The sequence below is a fragment of the Miscanthus floridulus genome, chromosome 13 (genome assembly GCF_019320115.1).
Source record: "Miscanthus floridulus cultivar M001 chromosome 13, ASM1932011v1, whole genome shotgun sequence".
Taxonomy (NCBI): Eukaryota; Viridiplantae; Streptophyta; class Magnoliopsida; order Poales; family Poaceae; genus Miscanthus; species Miscanthus floridulus.
In genome coordinates this window covers 69,827,015-69,836,709 of record NC_089592.1, presented here as the reverse complement: position 1 = coordinate 69,836,709, position 9,695 = coordinate 69,827,015, and the positions used below count along the sequence as shown (strand labels likewise).

At 46.7% G+C, this 9,695-nt stretch overlaps 1 pseudogene; it reads left to right on the top strand.

Moving 5' to 3' along the window:
- Nucleotides 1-7,568: 7,568 nt before the first annotated feature.
- LOC136501915 (tubulin beta chain-like) lies at nt 7,569-8,676 on the top strand (annotated as a pseudogene).
- Nucleotides 8,677-9,695: the final 1,019 nt, after the last annotated feature.

The following is a 9,695-nucleotide window of genomic DNA, read 5'->3' as shown; positions in this document are numbered from 1 at the left end:
CCTAGGACGAACGATGGCTAGGTGCCACGTTGCTGATGCTGGAGCCATCGCTCTCACCCTCGTCATTTGGGATTTTGTGAAAAGTGGTAGGAGCATAGCTCGCCATTCCCATGAATTCAGATGTGAGAGGGGATGGCACCAGCGTCCTTCGGAGCCCCCGAGCACACGCATCCATTGGGACATGAGTCCATAGGGGAATCGATCGTATGGTGTTTGTGGTGCGGTCAATATGATCCCTCTAGATAATCGGCGGGAGATAGTAAATAGAGAGTAAATAACAATATGCATATTACTCATAGTGGGGTTTGAGCAGAGAGTTTTCTCAAAATGAAGCGTAGATGCCTCGTCGTTGAAGTCATCGCGCATCTTGAAACCGATGGAGGGCGCCCCAACGACGGGCACAGGAACGAGTGTCTCCTCGTAGAGGTGTAGTACATCGAGCCAGTCGGCGACAAAGTCCAGGCTTCCGAAGAGGAAGGCCTAGGATGGATCAAAGATGGGTGGAACCCACATCCCAACAGGTGGGAGTCCAGGAAACTCTAGTGAGCCGAAGCGAGTCATATCGCTTGAGCCCGCCATAGCGAAGGTGGTAGAAAAGTGGGCCATCCGATGACCAAAAAGTGTTGAACGTACAGCGTCTTCCCCATGGATGGCACCAACTATCGGTGCAGAAAGTGACCAACATGTAAATATTTATAGTTTTGCCGTACGTTGTGATCGGAGGTGGCCTAGCACTCAATGATACAGGGTTTATACTAGTTCAGGCAACGTGCCCTACGTCCAATTTGAGTCGGTTGGTGACTTTATTCCTGAGCCTAGGTGCTTGAAGTTTGTAGTGAGGTTACAAACGAGAAGGACAAAGATGGGGGTACAAGAGGTCCGGTCGGAAGGGCCGAGACTGACGGGAGCCCTACTATGAGCTAAGTGTTTGAGCGTGTGCTCGTGGTTTGAACCTGGTGGTTCTGCTGTTGTGTACTAGTGAACTTGATTGATCTCATGAATCTGTTGGGGGAGAGCGCATCCCCTTTTATAGATGAAGGGGATGGCCTTACAAGTGAGAGGGAGAGAGTACGTATGCTACTAAGCCTTGTTGCCCACGCCAGCAGGTATAGGATGATGGTAGGCGCCCACAATACTGTTGCACGTGGGAGGTCGTGTTGTCTTCTTTGGGTATGGTAGACATCGGCGCCTGCCACACTATTGATACCTGGAGGCGTGTAAAGGGTTTTACCATGTTCACCAGGTACGGTAAATGCCAGCGTCCACAACACTGCCGATGCCCAGAGGCATGTGGGGGAGCCTTACCATATGGGAGTTAATGGCGCCCATAATACTATAGGGGAAAATATTAGCGTCTACAACATTGCTTGGGTTCTGTCATGCTAGGGAGGTCGTAGAGTACTGTTTCTATAGGTGTATAGGATACGGTCCCCGGTATTGCGGTTTGACTTGTGCGCCCTGCCTTACTTTCTCCGTCTGTTTCCTGGTCCTTACCGAGCGGGCATTCCCGGTCAGTTGGTCCTAGTCGGCTCTGAATGCGCCAGTTGGAGAAGAGCACTGAGCAGGGGTTTGGTGCCTCTCCAGTCGAAGAAGTGGGTCAGAGTCGGGGGCGGTGTTTGGCCAGGCCTTCCTGTCGGAGAGGCCATCTAGAGGTGGGCTAGAGACCGAAGCGAGCGCTCCGGTCAGAGAGGCGGGCCAGAGTCAGAAGCGGGTGCCATTCCTCCTCGGCCAGGCCTTTCGGCCAGAGATTGGATCGCCCCTCTAGCTGGTTGTTTAGGTACTTGGGCTGGCCCATGAGTTATGCATTGTCTGCTTGAGCCAAGCCTTTGCTGGGAAGCCGGTCCCCGAGGGACCCCAGGTTTATGAACCCGACACATTGTGTTTTGACCTATGGGTCAAAGTTTGGATCGTTTGTTTCCTCTCCATGAGGTCTCTTCTACGGCCTTGGTGTCAGCTCTTCGCTCTCATACTCGGTGGTCCCATCTGAGTCTAATGACCCTTCGTCGCTATCATTAGGGGTAGCCTCACGCCACTCATGCTGAGGCTCCAATTCGTTCGCCATTAGAATCTATGAAGAATAGAGTTATATGGACAATTCACTTGTATAGACACAATGGAATGAATATATTCATCTCATAACTTAATACAGAATTGTAGAAAGAAAAGTACAAAATTGTAGAAAGAAAAGTACAAAACTATTATATAGTTGGCGACCGCCTCCGTTAAACTTTAACCAAGGCGGGCGCACGGGAGGCCAGTCGGCCACGGAATAACTAAGGCGGCCATCCTAGATGCCTGCCTCCATAAAAAAGTGTGCTACCACCCAAAATCATTCCAGTAGTAGTGCTTTAAACTATGCGCAATATTACTCTAAAGCTAAAACAGACAAACTAAACTCTACACTTTAATATTTTTTCGCAAGGGGTAAAGTAACACCGTTAAGTGGCTGAAATGGACAGAAGGCTATACAGGTAAGTCAAATTCGTTTTTGGGCCTTATAGTACCTTGGTCATGGTGAAGATGAATTGTTTAATGAAGAGTGGTTCGGATTATGACGAGGCGCAATCGACTCTGAAGATGAGAGCGCTTAAGTACCAAGGCTCTGAAGGCAAAGTCGAAGAGGGAACATAGAAGCTATGGAAATGAAGACCTTGTCAGCAGCGATGAAGCTTCTGGCCATTGTCATCACCAGAGATCATCTTCATCATCAAAACCTAAGACAACCAAAGTATATCCGCTAGACGTATGTGCTCCTGTCTTCATTCTATTTTTCCACTAGATTTTTGAGATGGAGTTTTTAGCGAGGCGTACGAGCAGATGGTCATGAGGGTGTTCCTCAAGGCTAAAGCTATAGAGGGGTCTAGCCCACTTCATATGTATTCAACTACTTTGCTTTGTGGTATTAGCCAAACCAAAGTAGCCGAGGGGCTACTATTGGCGAGAATGGCCTAGCCTATGAAGTATATTGTTGTAAAAGTTTATCTAGTAGTTGATTTTTGTTATCTAAAGTCATGAGCTGGAATGTGGCATGTGGACAAATAAGCTTCAACTTTTTTATCTACACTTTCCAATGTTACACTAAGATTCTTTATTCTCTTTTTTGATCCTATCTAGCTGATGTTCACAAAAAAATAATATGGCGCTCCTAGCGCCCGGATTCAGGGGCGCGTCTGGACGCACCTCCGGCCCCGTCCGAGTGTCCCGCCCCCACGCACGAAACCATACCCCCGCCGCCCCCAGAACAGTAGACTTATTTCAATCTCCGACCAAAACAATGGAGCACCTAGCGCCCCGCCGCCCTACAGAACAGTAGACTCATTCTGTCCCGCAGGCGCCGCCATCCCGCCATCCCATCGCACTGCCCCGTCCCCCCACCATCCCGTCACGCCGCCCATCCCCCACCGCGCCCACGATAGGTGCGTCGCATCCTCGTCGTGCTCCCATGAGAAAGTATTACTTGTTTGCAACATCAAATAAAAAGCAATGCGAGATGCAACATCGTAACAAGTCTACTGCAACATTAGAATAAAACAACTACAACAACAGAACAAAGCTACTGGAACATGAGATGCAACATCAGAAAACAGAAACTAATGCAACAAAAAATATTACTTGTTGCAACACCGTAACAAGGCTACTGCAACAAAAATAGAATAAAAGAGCAAGTGCGAGAAATCAACATTAGAAAAAAATATTAATGCAACAAAGAAAAATTACTTGTTGCAACAGCAAACAAAGCTACTGCAATAATAAGAAACAAAGCACAATACGAGATGCAACATCAGAAAAAAGACTAATGTAACAAAAAAATACTTGTTGCAATAGCGAAACAACGATACTGCAACAACAGAAACAAAGTGCAATGCAAGAAGCAACATTAGAAAAAAGAGACTAATGCTTTGCAACAGCAAAACAAGGCTACTATAATAGAGCTCGCCGGAACCCTAGCCACCGCGGCGTCCCTCATATCCAGATCTAGAGGAGGAGGTGGTGGAGGAAGAGGGCTCACAACCAACTACCTCGCGGGAAGCTGCCGCTGTCGCCCTCCTCTCCGGTGGCATGGAGGTCACGGAGGGAGGGAGGGGCAGCTCGCCGAAAGCCGCTACCATCGCCCTCCTCTCCAGTGGCTTGGAGGTCACGGAGGGAGGGAGGGAGGGAGGGAGGGGAGGCTCCACTACGTGAAAAATGGTTTGTAACAACGGGATGAATTTTTTGTAGGGGCAGCTGGTGATGGAGCCGCCCCTACAGTGGCATGCTCGGGAGCTCAAACACCAGCCGCCCCTACAAATGGAACAGCAGGGGCGGCTGGTGATACGAGCCGCCCCTACAAATAGGTCTAATTTATAGGGGCGGCTCACTCACCAACCGCCCCCGGAGTTGCTATTTGTAGGGGCGCCTGGTGATTGAGCCGCCCCTACAAATGCCCACCGCATATATACCTGTTGGGGAGAAAAATATCTCCCTCGTCCTCTCGACCTCAGCATTAGACGCGGCCTCCGGCTTTTCCCTCACGTCGCTCTCTCCCGTGGCGTCCGCCGCGCCACCCTCTGTCATCGCCTCCACCGCGTGCCGACGTCGACACCACCGAGCGCTGCCTCCGCCTCTCCTCCCCGTGGAGCGACACCTCGGCCTAGGCGGCCGGCCTCCGGCGCCACCGCCATGCCGACCTAGGATTTTGGCGCGGAACCAGGCTTGGCCCGGGCTCAGCGGCGCACTAGCGCGGGTGGCCTGCTCGAGGAGGTGGAGTGCCACAAACACGCCAAGGAGGTGAGTTCATCTGTAGATCAATCTCGTCTCCTCAGCTCCCCTCTCCCTTCCAACCTTTCCCTTCTCCTCCGCATCTTTTTTTTCTTGTTAGGGTTCGAGGTCAGATGACGGCGGAGGCTGCTTTGGCGGCGGTGAGGGCTCTTCCAATTGCATCTCTCCTCACCCCCTTCCCTACTCCTCTTCCACTTGACTCTTGCTAGGCTAGATCACATGCTCCTGATCTGGATCCATCACTTATTAGTAGTAGCTTATCGTATCCCTGATAGATATTACGTGCTATGCTATTTCCTCTTATAGTAGTGTATGCTTGTGACTATTTTTGTTAAACTGTCCATTATGCAATTAGTTGGGACTGTCATTCTCCTTCTCAAGTTAGTTTTCTGTGTCTTCAGGGACATATTCAACAGGAGTTGAACCTGGGTGTGTTTGTTTTAGTTGCTGCTATCATATTCATTCTTTTGTGATGTCTCATTCTAGAAGCACCTTTATAAGTCAAAAAATATGTACAGAATGGTAGTGAAGATAGTGTGTTGATTTTGCTGCTGATCTTGTGATGCAACCTTGTTAGAATAGTAAGTTTTTGCTATTTTCTAAAAAGTAATGATTGTTATTGACCTTAGAAGATACATTGAAATAGGTAAGCTGGCCTGGACACTTACTTTCTGCAAAAGAAATCTGTGCTAGCTATAGTGATTGAAACACTTACTGTTAGGCAACTTATTCTTGCTGGAAAGGAATTCTATATTGTTGTAGGCCATAAAGAACAAGTAACTAGTAACTTAATCTTGACACTACTGATACAAACCTTATGCTATTGCTTGACACTACTGATACAGGGTTGTGTAAACAAAGCCATATGCTACTGCTTGACACTACTGATATATGCCTTCCTTGCAGAAGCAAGCGCCAACTCTCCTTGACAATATTTTCCAGGCTTTCCTTATTGCACCATTCTTTGAGCTGCTATAGGTAAACTTTACATCATATATTTACACCTCTTACTGTGGCAACTATGTTACACATCTCAGGAATTAATTTGGTAACTAAACTATTATTTAGTTCATCATATATGTTTTTGTTTCCCACTACTTTGTTTTGCTTAAAAATCTTTAGTGTTGCCGCAACAGTTTTTAGAATAGCTCATCTCCTTCAGTTTATTCTTAGCTTGTATGCACTGCTAGTTATATGTGCCTTCTTTAGGTTATTTATTTGCTTCTACAACTTGTGTTAAGGATATTGATATTGATTGCATCTTGATCCTGCAGGTACCATGCCAACAGAATGCTTAGCTTCTATGCACCAGGTGAGTTCTCTTTAGGATTTGAAATTGTTTTATGATTTCTTTTCAATGAACAGATTTTTAATTTTTTTCATGGATGCTAAGTTGAATTTAGAGTAGTTTTTCAGTCTTGCATATGTTCAGCTGTGCAAATAACCAGCTTATAGCCTTATACCATGCCACACCTGTTTTAGAGAACCTGAAGATAGCTTGCCATCTACAATTGAAGCTTTTGCTTTACTGTAGTTTTTTATGGCAAATTGTATCTGCCATCTATAATCAAGTAATTGCATTTCCCCCTTGCTCATAATGACACGTGCTGCATTTCTACCAATTTAATATATATAATTTGAGTCCTATTCTGAAAAAAGTGTAAACTCAAGTTCCATTTTGAAAAAAAATCTATCAATTAACCTCACATGTATTGGTTCCTAAGCAACATGTGCTTGCACTGCAAGTTCTAGCTTCTTTTCTGAATAGGGCATTTCACATGTTCTTTTTATTAGAAAATTACTAGGGGTATAAATGTGATCAAAATCTCAGGTCTTCACCATACAAACTACTGCATGTTTGCCTAATAGACTTGACCTCCACCTGACTATTTCTGCTCTTTTTAGATGGGCCAACAAGGAGCATACAACCAAGGAATGGGTTATATGCAACCTCAGGTGATTGATAAACTTGAGCATGTTAACTAATAAGCCTCTTCAATAAGCCAGTGACAAAACATCTCACTTATTTAAGCATGTTAACTTGACAAAACATCTCACTTGTCAGGATAGATCAAATTAATAACATGGGGGCTGCACAGGAGAAGATAACATCGACAGGATTAATATCAAGGTATGCCATGCTTCTACACTACTATAGGATGTAGCAACGGTGCATTTGTTAGAACAATATGTGTTCTTTATTCCTTGTTGACATCTAGCATCTCAAAAGAAGATAGCTATAATATATGATCTGATCCAACCTGACCTGACTATAGTATAGATAAGTGTTTTCTGTCACCATTTCAAATTAGTTCTGCTTGAACTCATAAGTTAGATGTCAACAAGGAATCCGGCTCTTTCGTACTACTAGTAACTGTGAAGTATTTATTGAGCCATTTAACTTGTGAGAGATGAGCTTATATAACTGATGATTTAACTTTAGAGATGTTATTAACCTATTTTCTTTACTTTGGCTGTGCTGGACTTCTCAGTTATCTGTGTTTTGTTGTTTATAAAAATGGTGCAAATGGCTGTGCGACTGTGCCTGTGAGAAAATTCATCTGCCAGGCTAGTAATGTAGCTTACAACTCATCTTGGCTAGTGGTTACTAGAGGATATTTGCTTCTGGTTCATGTTAGGGTGTTGCATTTTGCTAGGTTTGTCCATCTTCATGTCATCTTATTATCTACAAAGCAACTAGAATCTCGGTTATTGGATATTTTGTGTAAAAAAATTGCTTGTCCGTTTGATTTATGCTTTTGCTCTGAAATTCTATCTGAAATAATATTTACCTTTTCTTCTGCAGGATTTCAGGTTTGCCATTCATTGGGTGGAGGTACTGGCTCTGGGATGGGCACCCAGCTCATCTCAAAAATCAGGGAAGAGTACCCAGATAGGATGATACTCACATTCTCAGTTTTTCCATCACCTAAGGTGTCTGATACTGTGGTCGAACCTTACAATGCTACACTCTCAGTTCATCAACTTGTTTAGAATGCTGATGAGTGTATGGTCCTTGACAATGAAGCTCTTTACGACATTTGCTTCCGCACTCTGAAGCTTGCTACACCCACTTGTAAGTTTGCATTGCTACTTTGCTCAGTCACTGCACCCACAACTTTAGTATTTGTTGATCATTGATTTCATATCGTGGTGCAAAAGAGTGGATTGTAGTCATCTTCGTGTGAAATCCTATGACACAAATCTATCTCTTGGATATGTCTTGTGATGCTGCAACGAATTACATGGTCCTTGTCTGCCATTGCTGCACAGTTATTGCAATCATGCACTGCTTGATTGAATTTATGTGTATGTCGGGCACATGCATCTCACTAGCATTTTGACACCATACTATCTGTTTTGAAGTTTGCTTTGTACTACATAATACTACAATGTAATGCCCTGAGATGATCATTTCATGATTCCCTGCCCCGTTTCTTGCATTTGTTTCTGCCATTTAGATATGAATCTGAATCATGCTTTTTTATGTTGCCAGTTGGTGACCTGAACCATCTCATCTCTGCAACCATGAGTGGTGTTACCTGCTGCTTGCGGTTCCTAGGCCAGCTGAACTCTGACCTCCGGAAGCTTGCAGTCAACTTGATACCCTTTCCTCGCCTCCATTTCTTCATGGTTGGCTTTGCACCACTGACATCAAGGGGATCCTAGCAGTACCATGCTCTCACCGTCCCCGAGCTGACCCAGCAGATGTGGGATGCCAAGAACATGATGTGCACAACTGACCCACGACATGGGCGCTACCTGACAGCATCATCAGCCATGTTCCGTGGGAAGATGAGCACCAAGGAGGTGGACGAGCAGATGCTGAATGTGCAGAACAAGAACTCATCCTACTTCGTGGAGTGGATCCCGAACAACGTGAATTGTAAATTTAATTTTTTTTTGGCAGAAAAATGATTTGTAGGGGCGGTTGGTACTGTAGCTGTCCCTACAAATTGATTTGTAGGGGCGGCTGGTGTTCTCAGACCGCCCCTATAAATCGATTTGTAGGGGCGGCTACAGTACCAACCGTCCCTATAAATCGATTTGTAGGGGCGGCTAGTAACACCAACCGCCCCTACAAATAGATTTGTAGGGGCGGAACCGCCCCTACAAATGCATGATTTGTAGAGACGGTATAGTAGGGTCGACTGTCCGAACTGCCCCTAAAAACCATATCTGACGTAGTGCTCGCCGGAAGCCGCCGTCGTCGCCCTCCTCTCTAGTGGCATGGAGGTCGCGGAGGGAGGGAGGAAGGGAGGGGCAGCGGCGTGCGAGCGCTGCGTGCCAGCAGCAGGAGAGTGGAGGAGCGAGCGAGCAGAGTGGAGGAGTGGGCGAGCAGAGCGAGACGCGCTCGGATAAGGTGAGGCCGGACCTCTGCACAGTAGCAATATCGAAAATGATATGTTCTTTGTTCGATGCCAGAGGATGGTCGCAAAGACCTGGCCAGAGACCCATTGGTCCCTGTCGTGGTGACCTTACCAAAATACGCCTGAACTCATATATATATATGATCATGAGATCATCGACGCACCGGATTCGGCCATCAACTGGCGCTGTACCGATTCCAAAACTCCAAACCGACGATGCATCTACTACATAGACAGATGGTGTCACCGGAAAACGAGCCGACGGCGACGCGGCGGGCCAATGAGCGGGGCCCCCTGCTCTCATGGCGCGCGAGGTGCCGACATTGCCGTGCGCCCGCCGGACTACCTCGCGGAACGTGTGGTATCCCGTCGCTCAGTCGGCGCGTCGTACAGTAACGCTATAATCACCGATCGCCCCTGCGTACCACGACGGCTACGGTTCGGTCGGAACAGCGCGGCGAGCAGTTGGGCTGCGAGCTCTCTGGTGGCGGCGCATTGCCACGCCACACGGGGCAGAACGAGCGCGCGCGTATCAGCAAGTTGGATGAAGGCGGCGGAGCGCGCCGG